The 18,519-nt window shown below is 45.7% G+C and overlaps 1 long non-coding RNA gene across 1 annotated transcript; it reads left to right on the forward strand.

Moving 5' to 3' along the window:
• Positions 1-552: 552 nt before the first annotated feature.
• On the forward strand, positions 553-5,309 carry LOC122465803. The gene is made up of 3 exons (XR_006290860.1): positions 553-615; positions 888-1,046; positions 4,766-5,309. It is a non-coding gene; the product is annotated as an uncharacterized LOC122465803 (long non-coding RNA).
• Positions 5,310-18,519: the final 13,210 nt, after the last annotated feature.

Consider the following 18,519-nt stretch of genomic DNA (forward strand, 5'->3'; position numbering starts at 1 on the left):
AGTCCCCAGGGTCTGGGTCTCCCCTCCCAGGGGAACCCCCAACCCTCTATCCCCACCTTGCCCCAGTGGCTACTGCCAGTCATCACCATCTGCCCCCGTTCTCTGGGGCAGACTGCAGTGTAATGGCCTCTCATCATTTGCAAGGGGGGTTGGACCAGCTGCCTCTGCCTAACCCCGGGCTGCACCTCTGCAACCCCAGTACCTGCTTTGGCCTTTAACAAGGCCTGCAGCCTGGGTGTTTACCAGGCTGGAGTACCCCAGCTCCTCTTGTCTTTCCCCAGCCCTGCTCTGCTTCCAGTACCCTGTCTCCCAGGCAACCTGGTCCTTCTCTCTCCATAGCTAGAGAGAGAACTTGTAGCCCCTAGCCTCCAGCCCTCTTATCAGGGCCAGCTGGGCACTGATTGAGCTGGCCATAGCTCTGGTCAGCTACTCAGTCAGCTTCCCCAAGCTGTTCTCACTCATCTTATTTTAGGATTGAGACAATGAACTGTTCATCATGAATGGTAAACCAACAGAATGAATAACTCTTTCCATATCTCAACTTCAAAGCCTTCTGTCTCCTCCATGTACATTAATCAGAACCAAATCACCACTGAAGAGGCTCTCTCTTAAAGGGTATGTTTACGCTGCAATGTAAGCCCAAGGTTAGTGGGACTTAAGTCAGCAGACCCAGGGTTTGAGAACCCATGGCCTGAGCATTTACATTCATGGCCAACCCTAGGTTAAGAAGTTTTTAACCCAGGGCTCTGGCATCTAAACTGCAGTATGCAGACCCAAGTGCATCCAACTGTATCCCAGACTTCCTACAGAGCTCTTGAAAAGTTGTGCTAGCCCTTTGACCGTGGTGCCCTGTGGGAAAACTTGACTGTCCATACCATCCGTTATAGGAAGTAACATGCCAACACATCCTGCTGAGCCGTCATTTTGGCATGTATACTCCCAGCAACTGGAACCAGCAACATGGAGGAGCTGCCATTTCAAGAACTTCTTGAGCTTGGCCTTTGGCTCCTGTTTCAGAATGCAGACAGAGTTTCCATGAGATACTGGTAAGCAGTTTGGTGGCATTTTCCTACCCACCGTAGGCACCTGACAGAGCTAATGATGGAGGAGGAGGAGGACACAGACATGGCAGACTTGAACTGGCTGATGCTGCTCACAACACTCGGTATAGCTGCTGATGCCCTCTACCTACTCCAGCACTTCTGGAGCAGGGCAACAAGCACAGACTGGTGGGAAGTGGAATGACCCAGCCCCAGCCTGCTCTGCTCCCCTGGCTCCCAGGCTTGGGGGAAGCGGGGAACCGCCCCACAGCACTCACCGGTGGTGTGGCTGGGAGCAGAGCAGGCTGGGGCTGCGTCGCTCTACTTACCAGCGAGGGCAGGCCCGACTGCTTCTGGAGTCCTCAGGGGAGTGGAGGCGGAGTTGGGGCAGAGCAGGAGCAGGGACTTTGGGGAGGGGGCTTTGGAGAAGGGGTGGGAAGAGGCAGGGCTGGGGCTGGAGCTGGAGCAGCACCAGGAAATGTGGTGCCCCATATTTCCTGGTGCCCTACGCAGCTGCGTGCTTTGTGTGTGGGTAAGGACGGCCCTGCTCCCACCCCCTTTCCTTTCCCTTCCTTCCAAGTTTGCTCTGCACTTGAAGCCAGGGCCCAGGGTGGAGGCATATATCCACAAGGCAGGGGTTCAGCACTGGGTTCAACACTGAGGACTCCATGGGGCACGTTTGCCCTGTCCAGCCACTCACAGGGGCAGATTGCATGGGCAATGGAGTTGTCCAAGCTGTTCCTGGAATACAGGCCAGGGTACTCTGTGGTGCAGGCGCAGCAAGAGCCTGAACTCTTGTGGCTATTAGACACAGCAGCTGCTCAAACCAGTCTCTCTATTGTACTCTGTCTTTCTCCCTTAACTGCTGTCCCTGTTCAAGAAACGGCAAAGCGGGTGCCTGCTCCCACGCAGTTACCCTGTCCAAAAGCTGCAAAGGCAGCATGAGCCTTTCCGCTTGTCCCTTGGCATGTCTTTCCTCTTACTGTAAGTCCCTTTGCCTTGGTACCAACCTGCTTGTTGGCCCTGTCCAGAACTTCGATCATACATTAATCACGGAAACACTATGGAATATACTGCCAATCCTTCCTACATCATTCAAACCTTGCAAAGCAGCGAACAGGTGCTCTAGGGAAAAGTAGAATGGCCATATTTTATCACCAGGAACAGAGCCCATCTGGGTAACTGCAATAGGATTCCTACAGTTTCATGGTCAGTGAACATAGCCACCGCTATTGCAATGATGGTTTTGTTTAGCTCAGACACATGTACAGCTGAGCCCACTACTGCATTCTGTAACCACTTGGCTAGATTACTACCTACCTGAACTTACTTCTTTGCAACGATTTTTAGGTTTTATGCCTCTCTCAGGCCTAATAGTCGTTGTTACGCATATAGCTGACAGGATAAAACATCACAACTTCAAACCTCCATTGTTCATGGAGTTTATCCTGAGAGTGACCCTTCCATGCTGTTTTCTGCAGAAGGGTCTCCTAGATCTCCAAAGTGAAGAGAAGAGCCTAGACTACCACAAAAGCCAGAACCACCAGTCCTGTTACATACACCGTCCTGTTACATACACCAGTATGAAAACACTGATTTAAATTCTTTGCTCAAGACCTCTCAGGTTTCTCCGATCATTTAAAATGTTAAGTGAATATGCAATTCTACTAAGATATGCAAATAACAAAAATTTCAGATTCCAATAGCTCTGAACATTGGGAAAACATGGGTTCAGTTCTAGAGCCATATTTCATGATTCAGGTCCATTTCTAGCCTCCACATAAGAGCAATGGGAAACCTAACTCACAGATTTATATGGGTGGTCCCTGCTCATGAGAGGAGGGAGAAATCACCTGGGACCATTGTGAAATAAATCTTCTAGCAATAAACTCCCGGTGTACTAAATATTCCTGCATAGATTACAAGAGGTTTCATAGTTAAAGTCAGTCTCAATGGGTGTTTAGTCAGGATCTTTGCTTCATTCTGTGAAAATACTCAGGGTGTGTACTTCACAGAATACCATGGAAACAGCTTAAATACAGTTTTATTCAGGTGGAGAAACCTGAGTCTTTGTTCAAGGTCAAACAAGTATTGTGCTTTTTAGAGCTTTAAGCTGTTTAGAGCTCTTATCTTTAGAATTCATATTTATCAAGGACACTGAACAGAATTCAAGCGGTAGTAGAATCACCAGTGAGAAAGAAGGAACTGCATTTCACACTAATTTAGCAAAGGCAATGGAAGAAGTAAGTCCAGTGTTCATGTTCTCCCTCCCTGCCTGCCATTCCCTTCTGTTCAGTATGATCAACACATGTCTCTCCCCTGCAGGGGACAATCTAATCTTTCTTTAAGTCAAGAATAAAACTCCCACCAAATTCAATGAGTCTAAAATCTATTATCTTAGGCCTGGTCTACACAGCATTAGGTCGATATATGCCACATTAGGTCAAATTTATAATGTTCATGTCTACACTACCGAGCTCTTTCCGCCGACCCAAACGGTTTGTAAAATCAATGTCTGTACTCCACCTCAGCGAGAGGAGTAGCGCTAGAGTCCACCTTCCCAGGTTGAATTAGGAGTAGTGGAGACACAACACTGTAATTCGATGGGATTGGACTCCGGGAGATGTCCCAGAGTGCTCCAATGTGACCGCTCTGGATTGCACTTTCAACTCCACTGCACTTCATGCAGGTACACAGGAAAAGCCCCAGGAACTTTTGAATTTCATTTCCTGTTTGATCAGTGTGGAGAGCTCACCAGCACAGCTGACCATGCCTGCCCAGGGCCACAAACATGCTCCAGCATGGAGCATACAGGAGACATTGGATCTGATTACTGTGTGTGGAGAAGAGTCTGTGCAGGCAGAGCTCCAAACCAGCAGAAGAAATGCTGATATCTGTGCCAAAATCACACAGGGCATGGGTGACAAAGGCTACACTAGGGACACACAGCAGTGCTGCATGAAAATAAAGGAGCTTAGGCAAGCGTACCAGAAGACAGGGGAGGCAAACAGTTGCTCTGGTTCTGAGCCACAGACATGCCGCTTCTATGAGCAGCTGCATATGATTCTAGGCGGGGACCCCACCAGTACCCCAACACTCTCTGTGGATACCTCCCAGGGGCCCCAGGTGGCTACCGGAACAACAAGGAGACATTGTTGATGATGAGGAGGAGGAGGAGAATGTGCAGCAGATAAGTGAAGGATCCATTCTCCCCAACAGCCAGGACCTTTTCGTAACTCTGGAGCCAATCCCCTCCCAGGACCTACTGTTGTGGGACCGTTATGGTAGGGAAGGCACCCCTGGTGAGTGCACACTTGTAATCACACTACAGGGGTTAAATGCAATTGTGGTTAATGTTTAATCTGAGGTAAACAATTGGGATACAGTGGTGGCCAGTCCAGCTACGCAAAGGGTGCTCCCCGGAAAAGCCTGTTTATGTGCCAAGAGTTTCCACACCAAAAAATGTCCTCAGGTGTGCCCTGACACCACCTACTCTTTCATGTGTGCTTACCATGTCTGCCTGCAAACCAAAATCTGCTGCCCAGCGCTCTGCCATGTATTGTACCTTACTGGTAGGTGCTTCTTTTAAAGGACAAAATGTGTCTGTGTACCTCAGGGAATGTATTTACTGCTGTGAAGTGTTTCATTCACTGTAAGGGTTAACCTGCTGTTTTCAACAATGTATGTTCTGTAAGGCTACCCTTGTGTTTTTTGTTTCCTTGCAGCTGCAACCTTGTCTGTGGGTGCGTCCTCCACACTAGCACAAAGACTGTCCCAGATTAGAAGGTGAAAAAAGCAGACAAGGGAAGACATGTTCTGTGATTTGATGCGTTCCTCCGAGACTGACAGGGCTCAGCTGAATGCATGGAGGCTTACACTGTCGGAGAGCATGCGCACCAACCAAGAGGGGAGGAAAGCATGCAGGGAACAAAAGTGTAACATGCAAGAGGAGATGTTGTGGCTTATGGGGCAGCAAACAGACATGTTGAGGCATCTGGCTGAAGTGCAGGAAAGGCAGCTAGACCTTAGAGTTCTGCTGCACCCAATGATGAACCAGCTGCCCTCCTCACCAAGTTCCATATCCTCCACTCCCAGACATCCTAGAATGCAGGGGGGAGGGGAAGGGAGCTCCGTTAGCCCTTGAATTCAACTCCAGGGGATGGTTCATGGAGCAGAAGGCTCTCATTCCCATAGCTTTGATTGCTAAACAATGCTATTGTAATAAGCTACGTGTCCTTGCCCCTCCCCCCATGTTATCAGGCCCTTAGACCCAGGTTATCTTTGCTATTCATTGCTGTCTCTGTTCAGTGTTTGTTAGCATAATAAAAATGCATAGCTTCAGGACAACAGGCTCTTTATTCTCTGTGCACACTGTGGTTGGTGGAGGTTTAGTTTTCAAGGCAGTACATGCAAAAAAGGGGGCAGCTTGGTAAGGAACAACACACAGAACTGTCACATCAGTGTTGGGTCATTCATGAAACTGGTTTTCAAAGCCTCTCAGAGACGCAGTGCACCTCGATGTGCTCTTTGTATTGCCCTGGGTCCGGCTCCTCATAACTGGCAGCCAGGCGATCTGCCTCAACCCCCAACCCCACCATAAACTTTCCTGCCTTACTTTCACAGATATTATGGAGCACACAGCAAGCAGCAACAACAATGGGAATATTGCTTTTGCTGAGGTAAAATCTAGTGAGTAAACTGCACCAGCACCCCTTTAAACATCCAAAGGCACATTTCTACCACCATTCTGCACTTGCTCAGCCTTTGGTTGAACTGCTCCTTACTGCTGCCCAGGCTGCCTGTATATGGCTTCATGAGCCATGGGAGCAAGGGGTAGGCTGGGTCTCCAAGGATAATTATTGGCATTTCAATGTCACCAACAGTAATTTTCCAGTCTGGGAAGAAAGTTCCTTCTTTCAGCTTTCTGAAGAGACCAGAGTTCCTAAAGATGCATGGGTCATGTACCTTTCCCAACCATCCCACGCTGATATTGGTGAAACAGCCCTTGTGATCCACTAGCACTTGCAACACCATTGAGAAGTACCCATTTCGGTTTATGTACTCTTTAGCAAGGTAGTTTGGTGCCAAGATAGATATGGGTTCCGTCTATCACCCCACCACAACTAGGGAACCCCATCGCGGCAAAGCCATCCACTATGTCCTGCACGTTTCCCAGAGTCACTACCCTTCTTAGCAGAAGTCTATTGATTGCCCTGGCTACTTGGATGACAGCAGTCCCCATGGTAGATTTACTCACTCCAAACTGATTCCCAACTGACTGGTCTGTCAGCGGTCTGGCATTGCAAGTTTCCATAGGGCTATCGCCACTCGCTTCTCAACCGTCAGAGCAGATCTCATTTTAGTATTGCTGTGCTTCAGGGCTGGGGAAAGCAATTGGCAAAGTTCCATGAAAGTGGCCTTACTCATTCGAAAGTTATGTAGCCACTGCTCGTCATCCCATAGCTGCATAACGATGCGGTCCCACCAGTCTGTGCTTGTTTCCCCGACCCAGTACCGGCGTTCCACCGTGTCAACAAGCTCGGCTGCCACCACCAGCATCTGCCACTTGCTCCATTCGAAGGCTTCCAGCATGGCTATTTGCATGGCATCACATTCTTCTGCACGGCGGCTCCTGGCTAGGCTCTGCAAATACCACAGGACGATGCGTGAGGTGTTTGCGACACTCACAACAACAATGTACAGCTGAGCAGGGTCCATGCTTGCCATGCTATGGCATCTACACCAGTAATCCAGGCTTAGGCACGAAAATGATTGTTTGCCGTTGTTTTCAGGGACAGAGGAGGCAAGTGTATCATGGAAGGCTTACGACATGTACCCAAAAAAACCCGCAAAAATGTTTTTGTCACATCAGGCATTGGGAGACTAACCCAGAATTCCAATAGGCAGCAGGAACTGTGGGATAGCTGCCCACAGTGCATTGCTCTGTGAGCCGATGCTAGCCATGGTAGTGAGGATGTGCTCCGTCGATGGAATGTGCATAGTGGGGACATGCAGCATCGACTTTGTAAAATTGGAGGCTAAATGTCGACTTAAATAAATTCAACCTAATTTCATAGTGTAGACATACCCTTAGATTCAGGAATGGGAAGGAGAAGGTTGTGAAATATGGATTCTATTCCCAGCTCTCCTACAGATTTACTAGATCAAATTCAGATGTAATGTGTAGTGGTGGTGTGAGTTGGTAAGTGAGTAGGAGGGAATATAGGCTGGTGTAACATGCACTGAGGAGCCAGAAGAGAAGGGGTAACAGAAAAAGAAAGGAACGGGAGAGTGCAGGTGTAAGTTAAAGTAGCCTCCCCTCACACCCATTTGAATTCTCATCTTCTTTCACCTATTTCTTGCCCTTCACTATTTACCTCATTTTGTATTCCCTCACCCTCATAGACACCCATTTGGGCCCACTAACATTGCCTCTAGATGTGTCTCCAGTTGACGCTGGGCAAATAATTTGGGCGAACATTTTCAAAAGTGACCACTGATTTTGTGTGCCTCAAATTTTGGATTCCCAACTTGAGATACATTGGGCCTGAACATCAATCGCACTGAGCAACAGTTTCCACTGAATTTGTGTGTCTTAATTATTAGGTTTATAAAACACATTGAGACCTTTTGATGGGAGACACTGTAGAAGTGCAAAAGTATTATTAAGGGCTTTTAGGAGAGGGAGATAATTGTCATTTTAGCACTGGCTCCCTAACATCAATAATAATTGTACCAAAACTGCTTGTACACAGTTGAAGAGCTGAAGGGCATCTGCAAATGGTTTTGATATTTGTTGTTTAGTTCAATGATTCATGTACAGACAGTAACACTTATACCTGAGGATGCTGTGTACTGAAGGTGGCAACCCATTCCAGCATATTTTTTCAATCCAGAATTCACATTGCCAATAAAGTATAATGTGGCTGAAGCCTCTGAGTTTATTATTGCATGGGGGGAAAGAAGAGGAAGACACACTGCTACACTGATCCATCCTCCTCCCCTCTTCCTCTGTGGTGCTAAGGAGCTCATCTTATTCCTCCCACAGATTTGAGCTGAGTCCTGAAGCGTCTCAAACATTCCTTTACTCTTCACTCTGCATAGTGGTGTCAATCTGCTGCAGAGCAGAACTGGGTCTATTTTCTCCTCTTAGTCAGCATTGAGAAATGACTCCTATATGCCTGGTGTCACCTCAGACAAAACAGCAAACATTCCCTTCCCCTGCAGTGCACCAGAGGATTAAAAGCTAAATCCAAAAGAAAATATCCATTTTTAATAATATCACTCCTAAAGACTTAATAGTACTTCCCTCCTGGCCAGTGGAACAAACAAACTAATATGCCCCATATTGAATATTGATCAAGTCACTAGCACCTAAATCACCCGATCACTAGGACAAGCAAAACAAACAAGCTACTGCTACAGAACCCTGCACAGAAGTGTCACACTAGCAGACTACCTGTACCACAGTGAAATGTATTCTTACCAAGCACAGAACCAGTAACCAAAAACTAGCAGCGGAAGCTGGGAGATGCAGAGTACAGAGCAAACTCAGGCCCTGATCCAGCAAAGCACTTGATCACAAAAGAAATTGGGCTCCATAAAGAAATTTTTCAACCCTGGGGCAGCTCTAATGTGGTGAAAGGGTCTGATTGTGTATGCAGCAGCTCCAGGATTTGGAGAGCACAAAAGCAAGTTTTGCAGCACCTTTGCAGTCCCCTTGCGCTGACTTGTATTGTGTGCTCCTCAGATGTGGTGAAGGATCTGGCCCATGGCATACACACTCAGAAACCTGAGATGAGCCACAACCAAACCCTAGTTCTCAACAAACATTGGCACGATTCAGATCCAAACTTTCAGGTTGGCCTGATTCTTGGGGTGAACCCAAACTGTCGATCCAAACACCCATGCCTAATACAAATACAACCACACCTATTATGACTTCTTACCCACCTACCTTCCCACCCCACCCTTGCTTTCTCTGGTTTCTTAGTAGTGTCCAACTGCCTCTCTGAGTGTAGGAGGAGCCAAATGACTTAAGAGAAAAAAAGGAGTTCCTATCTCATACTGCTATTTGGGCTAAAAATCCTGTACAATGCACATATCCCAGAGATTGGTTTGTTTGACTAGACTGAACGTGGAGAAGAATGAATAACAGGAACTGGTGGTTTGCAATACAAATCAAGAGCTTATGTGACATTGGAAGGTAGAGGAAGAGCTGCATATCCAGCTCAGACCTGGGCTGCTGTTATCTGAAGAAGGTAAAATAATCCATAACATTGTGTTATACTTTAATTATTTTAGACAAGCTTCTGGACAGCATTCTGCTATTCTCAGTCTTCTTGTTAAGATATGTATGTGAGCTGCCTTATTGCCTATATTAGTTTAGACTGTCCCTCACTTAAATGACATTAACGAAGTAGGCAAGGAAGATTTTATTAAATAAGATGGCTTCTTACTCTTACTCTTCTCTATGCTCCAGGAACAAACATTAGCAGCACCTATGTAACACCTGAAAGTTGTGGGGGCAAAACTGATTTGTAAGGGTGTAATCAGGGCCAATTTATAACCTCAGATAAAGATCAGAAAGTATCTTACTGAATAGTGATTACATGGCACAGACATTATGTGGATTTCAGCATGCATTGCTATTTGTGTCTCCCACCAACCCCCAGACTTTTAATCTGATGACAATTAACAAAGGTTTGTTCTGATGTGTTTGTCACTCACTTATTAAAGAGACACTCAGCAGTTGGCTTCAGTATGAAAATACCTGCAAGTCCAATAATCCCTTTTGTAACTGGTTACGTAATTCTGCTGTAAAGCAGTTTTTATAATGATTGTGTCACAGTCCCAGCCTTTTACATGAAGAGAGATTTGTTCTCCCCCACCCTTTTTTTTTGATACCTCACTCACCTCAGTGGTGTTTCCTTTCCCTTAAGACCAAGGGACAAGGCAAGGTGCCATTGTCGGTGCTTAAATAAAAAGAAAGGAAAAACTGATTAATAAATAATAATAATAATAATAAAATGATATCGCTTTGCTCTTACCTAGTGCCTTTCGTTTAAGCATCACAAAGGTCAGTACTTGAATTTTTCTCCTCTCTGTGAGCCTGATCCTGCTAGGTGCTAAGCATCTCCAACTTCCACTGAATTCACAGGATTAGACTTTGACTGAGAGTGAATTAAATAATTCTGGGGCATTTGTTTATATTGGTTGTATTCAAACAGGAGAGTGGGATTCAGGATTTCTGGATTCTATTCCTGGCTCGTCCACTGACTTGTTACATGACCTGGGGAGAGTCATTTAAACTTGCCGTACCTCAGTTTCTCCATCTGCAGAATGGAGATACTACTATTTGTCTAACACACAACCGAAATGTGTGACTTAATGAATCTTTGAAGGTTATTTAGAGTCCTCAATTGTAGATTGACAAAAGAGTACACATTATTATCTATTACTAGTGCCTGACAAACTTACTGCACATGTCTGACGTGTCCTAAAACTGGTAACAATATTGGAGCTACATTCTGGTTCTGAGAGCCAGGGGAGCACCTTCAGTGCCTGAGCAAGTGATGTGTGAGGGGAACAATGTGCCTTAGTAGCTGGTGAGTTGCAGAGATGTAGCACTGCTCCCAGCACCGCCCTGCTGGTGTGCAGAGGTAGATGGGATCATGGTCATCTGCTCTCTAAGTTGAACAGCACTGGTTGCTTCCCCGATCCACACACAGGGCATGGCTACACTTAGAAGTTAGAGTGCATTAAAGCAGCGCCAGGCGTCTGGCAAGGCATGTAGAGCGCCTGGACTCCATGGCTGCAGCACTCCCGGTAATCCACCTCCATGAGAAGCATAATGCTTGCTGCGCTCCGGCTGGAGTGCCATGGTGCCAGTGTGGATGCCCTGGTCTATTAATGCGCTCTGATCAGCCTCCAGAAGTGTCCCACAATGCCTGTTCTAGCCACTCTGGTCATCACTTTGAACTCTATTGCCCTGTCCTCAGGCGAACAACTGTCAGACCCGCCCTTTAAATTCTCTGGGAATTTTGAAAATCCCCTTCCTGTTTGCTCAGCCAGACATGGAGTGCTCTCAGCGAATCTTTCAAAGTGACCATGCCTCCACGCACCAGGCGATCTGCAGTATTACATACATGTTTGTATGTAAACAAACATGTGGCTGCCTTTTGTGCAGGGGCTCCCTGTGTCCTCTCTTCCTCTGCACCCATGCTGGCAGCCATGAGAGAGCTCTGAACTAGGAAGCAGTCTGATACTAGAAAGGCTGCTTGTACTTGCAACCCAGTTTTTACATTTTAATCAAAAGATCCTTTTGGAAGCCAGCTGCTGGAGAAGGGGAAGTTTCCCTACACATAAAGCATCCCTTTCTTCCTCTCCTTCCATAAGGAAGTCACAGTAACAAGATGGGAACGTGGGGACTTTTGAAATATTCTGCACTTACCACATTTTAGTAGTTAGAGCACACAAGTGAGGTGACAGGGGATCTTGGGTACTACTTCCAGCTGAGTTACTGTCTCACTTGTGTGTCCTTGGATGGGTCAGTTGACTTCCTTGTACCTATGCATGAAGATGGGTAAAAGTAGAATCTTGCTGAAAATGTACTGTCAATAACAACAGATCATTCTAGTACCTGCAGGGCAGGGAAATTTCCCAGAAATCTGGCTACAGTAACATTATTAATTACTCTAATAACTGAGGGTATCTAGTCTAAGTCCATGATTACTAAAACTAACCAGAGCCTGTCAAGGTCCCAGTTGCGTTATTTGAATCCTACCCAGAGGTTTTCTACGTGGAAGGACTACCTGAGGGGGTGCCATTCCGCCGACCATCTACTTTTGGCATTCCAAGATTGGAGAAGATCCTGCAAAACAAATCTAAGATAAAATTTATCAGAGCAGTAACCTAAATTATGATATATTTGCACTCAGGAGGAGGAGAGAGTTAAGTTGCTGTGTATATTATGGGCTAAATCATGCCTCTTATGTGGCAGAGACAGGCTGGGAAGGTTGAGGAGTACAAGGTGATGTCAGGAGGCATTAGATCTTTGTAAGGCTTCATAATTATTTTGTACTGGGTGAGGCATGACAAACAGCAGAGCTTATTCTATCTGTACAAAGGGATAGCTTGCACTCTCTTGTTCAGGCACAGGGATAACACCTCATCATGACCCTGCTCAGGTACGTGCACATATTTGGTCATGACTGCTGCATCCCTAATTGTGCTCCCCAGTGCCTCAGACCAAATTTTGTGACTGCCTCCTTCCAGCACAGCAACCCAGGGCACAGCTGTAACTTTGCCCTAGTCTATATTTTTTACAATATCAGAGCACTTACATATATTTATGGATTTGGCACAAAACCTCAGGTAAGGTATGGGAGCATTAGCCCCTTTTGACAAGTGGGGAAACGCAGGCACACCAAGATTAAGTAACTTGCCCAAGGCCACACAGAAATTCAGTGACAGAAGTGGAAACTGAACCCAATTTTCCTGATTCCCAGTGCGGTGCCTTAACCATAAGACATTCCTTCTTCTCTTGAGTATTTATTTTGTCTGGGAGATTTTTGGACATAGTTCAGTCCCCTTTGCAGCTGATTCACTTGTCTGTCTTTTGCAGCCAGCCCTGTCTCTGTTATGCAAATACATCCAGTTCTACATATATCAGTCAGAAATAAGAGCCAGACATGTGGCAGAAAAGTTCCTTTGCTTCACCCTCTTACAGGGGGGAGCCTCAAGCATTTTTTGCTCTGGCTCAGAAAGTTGCTCAGATGGTTCCTTTTTATTCTGAAGAGTGTTTGGTGCTCACAGAACAACATCATTTGTGCAAGGTTACTTTGGGGCTTACAGCGGGCACTTGGTGCCAGGTGGGTTCTGCAGGTCTGGACTCCACAATTGTCACACCTTCCAGCTGCACGCAGACAAGATAGATACAAGTAACGGGATCATTTTCAGCACACAGCACACATCCTCCCTCTGTGATCAAAACTGTCTTCCACACCATGTCTCTTTTAACCGATGGCATACATGTTTACAGCCAGACCTACAGAAAGTCCCCTCCAGTGCCCACATTGAAAACGGTGGGAGGTAAGAAGCATTTTCCTGTGTCTGATAGAGTTCACCCACTCCAGCCCACTTGTCAATCACCCCTGCAAGGCTGACAATCCCAAGTTCATCATAAGACTTCAGAGGAACAATTCTCTCTCTCAGGAATGTACCAAATGAGACACATCTATTAAAATATCTCCAAAAAGGATAACACCCCAAACCACCACTATTAGGCCTTTACCCACTGCCCCCGTGCAGGTCAAACACTGATTCCCTGATATGTTGTATGTGGACCTAGAATAACACACAGCTCCATGCTGAAAACCATTCTCAGACTTGCTCTCATGCTTCTCATGCAGGTAAGACCACTATTGTCTTCACCTGTTATAGGATCTTATGCAGAATTGTCTCCTATTATGTGGGCTCAGCCCTCCTGCTCATAGAATTTGATGTTATTCTGAAGTACTGAAAAGTTATTTCATTGTTCAGGCTGAGGCAGAATGTTCCTTTTCATTTTCCATATTCCCTCTGTGCATGTCACATTAATGCACAGGATAGTTAGGTTTATCAACAGTTGATGAATCTTACTCCGAATTGCCTCTTCACCATTGTTCAGGATACGAGCAGGAACAAGAGAAGGCTTTGTCTGCAACGATCAAGGCATCTACACAGTGATTAAAAAGACAGTGTCAAGGTTCAGAGGTCCCAAACACAACTTCTCTTACTTGACTTTTTCTGTTTTAAAATGTCCCCCGGGCAATAAGGTAACTCATCATACTTGTTACTGGGGTCTGCAATTGGCTTATAAAGTCAGCTGCTAAACTGGGCGACCCAGCAATGAGAAATCCAACATGTTCAGGGGCTTTGCTGTGCACATGAGGATGCATGAGCAGTGACCTGCTGCTCTCCCTCTTAGTCCCACTCTTGTAGGCTCACAGAAGATTGAAACAGACATCTTTCCTACCCTCTGGAGCTCAGAGACAGCAGGAATCGTCTCAGTTTACATCTCCTACTGAGTCATGCAAACAGCACCAGCCAGACCGAACAGCATGATGTGTATGCTCATGTCTTATGCACACATGACAACAGAGTGGTTGTTTAGCTCAGCCCTGCAGCCACAATTTACAGAGAGCTGTAGTCCTGGTTTTAGAGAGCTGATGGGGATGGGGAAGTTGCTGCCAACGGATATTTTAAATTACATAATGTCAAGGCAGGAATCAAATTTTGGGCTTGGCAGCCTTAACAGCACGGCTTCAAAAACTGGGCAGGCTGGGGCTGCTGAAGGCTCAGTATGAGCTGGGCTCTCTGGTTCCATTCTTTAAGAATATGCCCATCTCTTCCTCTGTCTTTTTCTCTCTCTCTTTTCCATTTCCACTTTCTCATTTGTCTTCTCCTTCCTCATCCTTTTCTCCCTGTCCTCTTGCTCTTTTTATCCCTCTTCTGAGACTCCTGCTTCCCAGCTCAGGGACCCTTCAGTGAATGTTATAAACCAAATTACTGAAGTCCACATTATTCTTTACTTGATCGCTGTACCTGTAGTTAATCACTAGTCATTCCCAGAGAAGTGGATGACATCTCTTTAATGCTGGACCTTTTATTGTTTTGCAGAGCTACTAAAAAAAAATCCTCACACAAAAAAAAAACTAAGAGAAGACTCAAGATACAGAAAAGATGCAGCACAGAGTAAACAGCCCACCAGATGGTGGCTACGGATGGGTGGTGGTGGTGTCAGCCTTCATAGTAATGGGCCTCACCACTGCTGTTCTAAAGACCTTTGGTTTGTTCTTTGTTGAAATTCAACAGCACTTTGATGAACTCGCAAGCACCACTTCCTGGATTACATCAGTAACTATTGCCATGTTTCACTTAGGAGGTGAGTATAAGTGTCCCCTCCTGCCCCCAATGGTCTCTGTGTTTACTGTGTGATTCATATTTCATTAGGTATTTTCACAAACTTGTCAGGTACACAAAGGAAGTCATGTCTATCTAACTATATACAGAAACACATCCCTCCAGGGCACACGCGGTACATAAAGCAACAGAGTAAGTAAATACAGAGCATGTTTACACTAACATTAAACCCACCTGATCCAGTTCCAGAACTACATCCACATATCTACTATCTGCCAAAAATTAAAAGATGAAGGGAAAGGCAGAATGTTCAGTAATAACAAATAGTGGCACTTTGGAAATTAAGAGACCAGGGTTCTCTCCTCGTGATAGGGGCAAGCTGCAAAAAGCTCTGTGTGTCAGTTTTCCCATCTGTAAAATGGGGATGATAATAATTATAATACTGACCCACTTTTGAAGGCATTTTGAGATCTCTGAATGAAATTAAAATCAGGCCTAGATCTCAAGTGTGCAGCATAGCTCTGTGCAAGTGTGACCTTTCCACCCCCTCAGTCTTGAGCTGGCTGCATGCCAAGCCAGTCTCCCCGCATAATTCAATTTAAAGCAGCCTTCTAGCTTATTGAGATTGACAGTAGCAATCAAGGGGCTATTGTACTAGTTGGGAATTGCCAGTGACTAAGGAAGGCCTAGACGTACCCCATTCATGTCTATGACCGTGCTACCATGTAATATGTTAGAGAAGCCTGTACTAAATTACACTTTTTCCATGTCTCTGGCTGCAAACCCTGCCCACTAATCCATATCCCTAATACTTATCCCAAGATCTCAAACCCCCAAGCAATTTCATATATCCGCCATTAAAAAAAACAAACAAACAAAAACAAAACAAAAAAACTGCCAGAGAAATCGTTGCTCCTTCTCAGAAACAAATTCACTTCCTTCCACCAAACAAATGATTGATGGTTCAGTGACAGCTTTTCATTATATACTGTGACAGGGTCAACCCAAATGGCTACAGAAGAGTGATCCTATTGGGATCCAGGAAGTGGGTGGGCGAAGCCTGCCCACTGCTAAAGGACCCACCCGCAGCTTAAGGGGAGGATCCACAGGACCTGGAAGCCAAGTGATTTCGGGCAACTAATAAAATAACAGAGACAGGAGTGCAGTCAAAGGGTCAAACAAAGGAAACCAGACAGGAACACTGGGCAAAGAACCCTGGACAGCGCCCACTGCTCCTCGAAGGCATCAAGGGAGTCAGTGGACGCCGCCCAGAGGAACTGTGCCCGGATACGTGAAAGGACGGAGGACTGGAAATAGGCCCCACAGTCACAGAGAGTGATAGAAGGCAGATATATTAGTCTCAGATTAAGTAGATCCCTTTTCCCTGGGTAAGGTAACAGGCAGTTCCAGAACAAGCAGGAACTTGATGGAACCAGTTAAGGTAGGCAGGCTAATTAGGACACCTGGAGCCAATTAAGAAGAAGCTGCTAGAATCAATTAGGACAGGCTGGCTAATCAGGGCACCTGGGTTTAAGAAGGACCTCACTTCAGTTAGGGAGAGGCATGTAAGGAGCTGGGAGTGAGAGGATGAGCTGCTGGAGGACTGAAGAGTATGAGTGTTATCAGACACCAGGAAGAAGGACTGCCGGGGGTTGTTCTTTTTCCCCATGCTGGCCAGTAATGAGGTTGTCAAGGTTCCTTCCCCACTCTGAACGCTAGGGTACAGATTGGGGACCTCATGAAAACCTCCTAAACTTACTTTTACTAGCTTAGGTTAAAACTTCCCCAAGGTACAAACTATTTTACCCTACTTCCTTTGGACTTCCACTGCCACCACCAAACGTCTGACCAGGTTACCCAGGAAAGCGTTGTTTGGAGACGTCTTTCCCCCCAAAATCCTCCCAACCCTTGCACCCCACTTCCTGGGGAAGGTTTGGTAAAAAGCCTCACCAATTTGCATAGGTGATCACAGACCCAAAACCCTTGGCTCCTAAGAACACTAAAAAAAAAAAAAAAAATTCAGTTCTTACAAAAGAAGAATTTTAATAGGAGAAATAGTAAAAGAAAAAAACCCCTGTAAAATCAGGATGGTAAATACCTTTCAGGGTAATTAGATTCAAAACATAGAGAATCCCTCTAGGCAAAACCTTAAGTTATAAAAAGACACACGGACAGGAATATCCATTCTATTCAGCACAGCTTAATTTCTCAGCCATTTAAAGAAATCATAATCTAACGCATATCTAGCTAGATTACTTACTAAATTCTAAGACTCCATTCCTGTTCTGTCCCTGGCAAAAGCATCACACAGACAGACTCTTTGTTTGTCCCTCCCCCCAGCTTTTGAAAGTATCTTGTCTCGTCATTGGTCATTTTGGTCAGGTGCCAGCGAGGTTATCCTAGCTTCTTAACCCTTTACAGGTGAGAGGATTTTTCCTCTGGCCAGGAGGGATTTTAAAGGGGTTTACCCTTCCCTTTATATTTATGACAGAGGTTATCTGAGTGAATGGCAGATCTGAGCCACGAAAGTGGCCAAACTGAGGGCTGCCGTGAATCCCTGAGGCGAGCAAATCTGCCAATAAGCGCAGGACCCACCAAGGTAGCGGAGGAACTTTGACACAACACTTAGAAATATCACAGCTTGAAAGACTGACATCTCATAACTGCAGCGCTAGAAACTGGAGCTTTATTCCACTGGGAAGGGGAGATGCCCAGCTTCCCAATGGGGGACACAGCACTCACTTCTGGCCATGGAAAGGCCCTAAACATTAGACTTTAAAGTGCTGACATTTTTAGGTATGCAAAGGCCACAAGAGGTCATTTCTGGAGGTATATATCATTTATTAGTTTTCATTTTTCTCTTCTTTAGAGCTCTGTATGCTTGAACTCATGGAGGATGATTCCCCTCTCACTTAGGGTATGGCTACAATGCAATCACAGGTGTGATTGCAGCACATGTAGACATACCCCAGCTAACTTTGATTTAGCTGCCTTGAATAACCATAGCAGTGATGCTATGGCAGCCCAGGCTGGCCGCTCCAGTACATACCCAAGGTCCTGGGTGGGCTTGTGCACACATGCTGCTGCCCATCCTGCCACAGCTTCACTACTATTGTTACTCGAGCTGGCTAAATCAAAGCCAGCTCAGGTATGTCTACTACACATGCTGCAGTAACTCCTCTCATTGCAGCGCAGATATACTCTCAACCCATTGAAGTCTATGGGGATCTTCTCATTGACTTCCAAGGGTCAAGGAACAATCCTTTATGCTGGTTTTAAACACACCAGTGTGACTCCATTGACTTCAGTGGAGTTACTTCTGATTTATACCAGCATAAGTAAGTAACTAAGGGCTCATTGCATCTGATTCTTCACTAACCAACCCCTGGTGTAATCATTAACTGCTCTGCAAAGTGGGTCATTTTTCACCATTTGTAACGCAATAATCCCAAATAAATGCAGATTGAATCTTTAATCATCAAGTAATCCCTACATACACTCATCTATATAGTAAAACAACAGTAATAAGCAGGTAATATGCAACAAGTAGTAGTATAATTTTTTTGTGAAAAAG

Source organism: Chelonia mydas, chromosome 5 (genome assembly GCF_015237465.2).
Source record: "Chelonia mydas isolate rCheMyd1 chromosome 5, rCheMyd1.pri.v2, whole genome shotgun sequence".
NCBI lineage: Eukaryota > Metazoa > Chordata > Testudines > Cheloniidae > Chelonia > Chelonia mydas.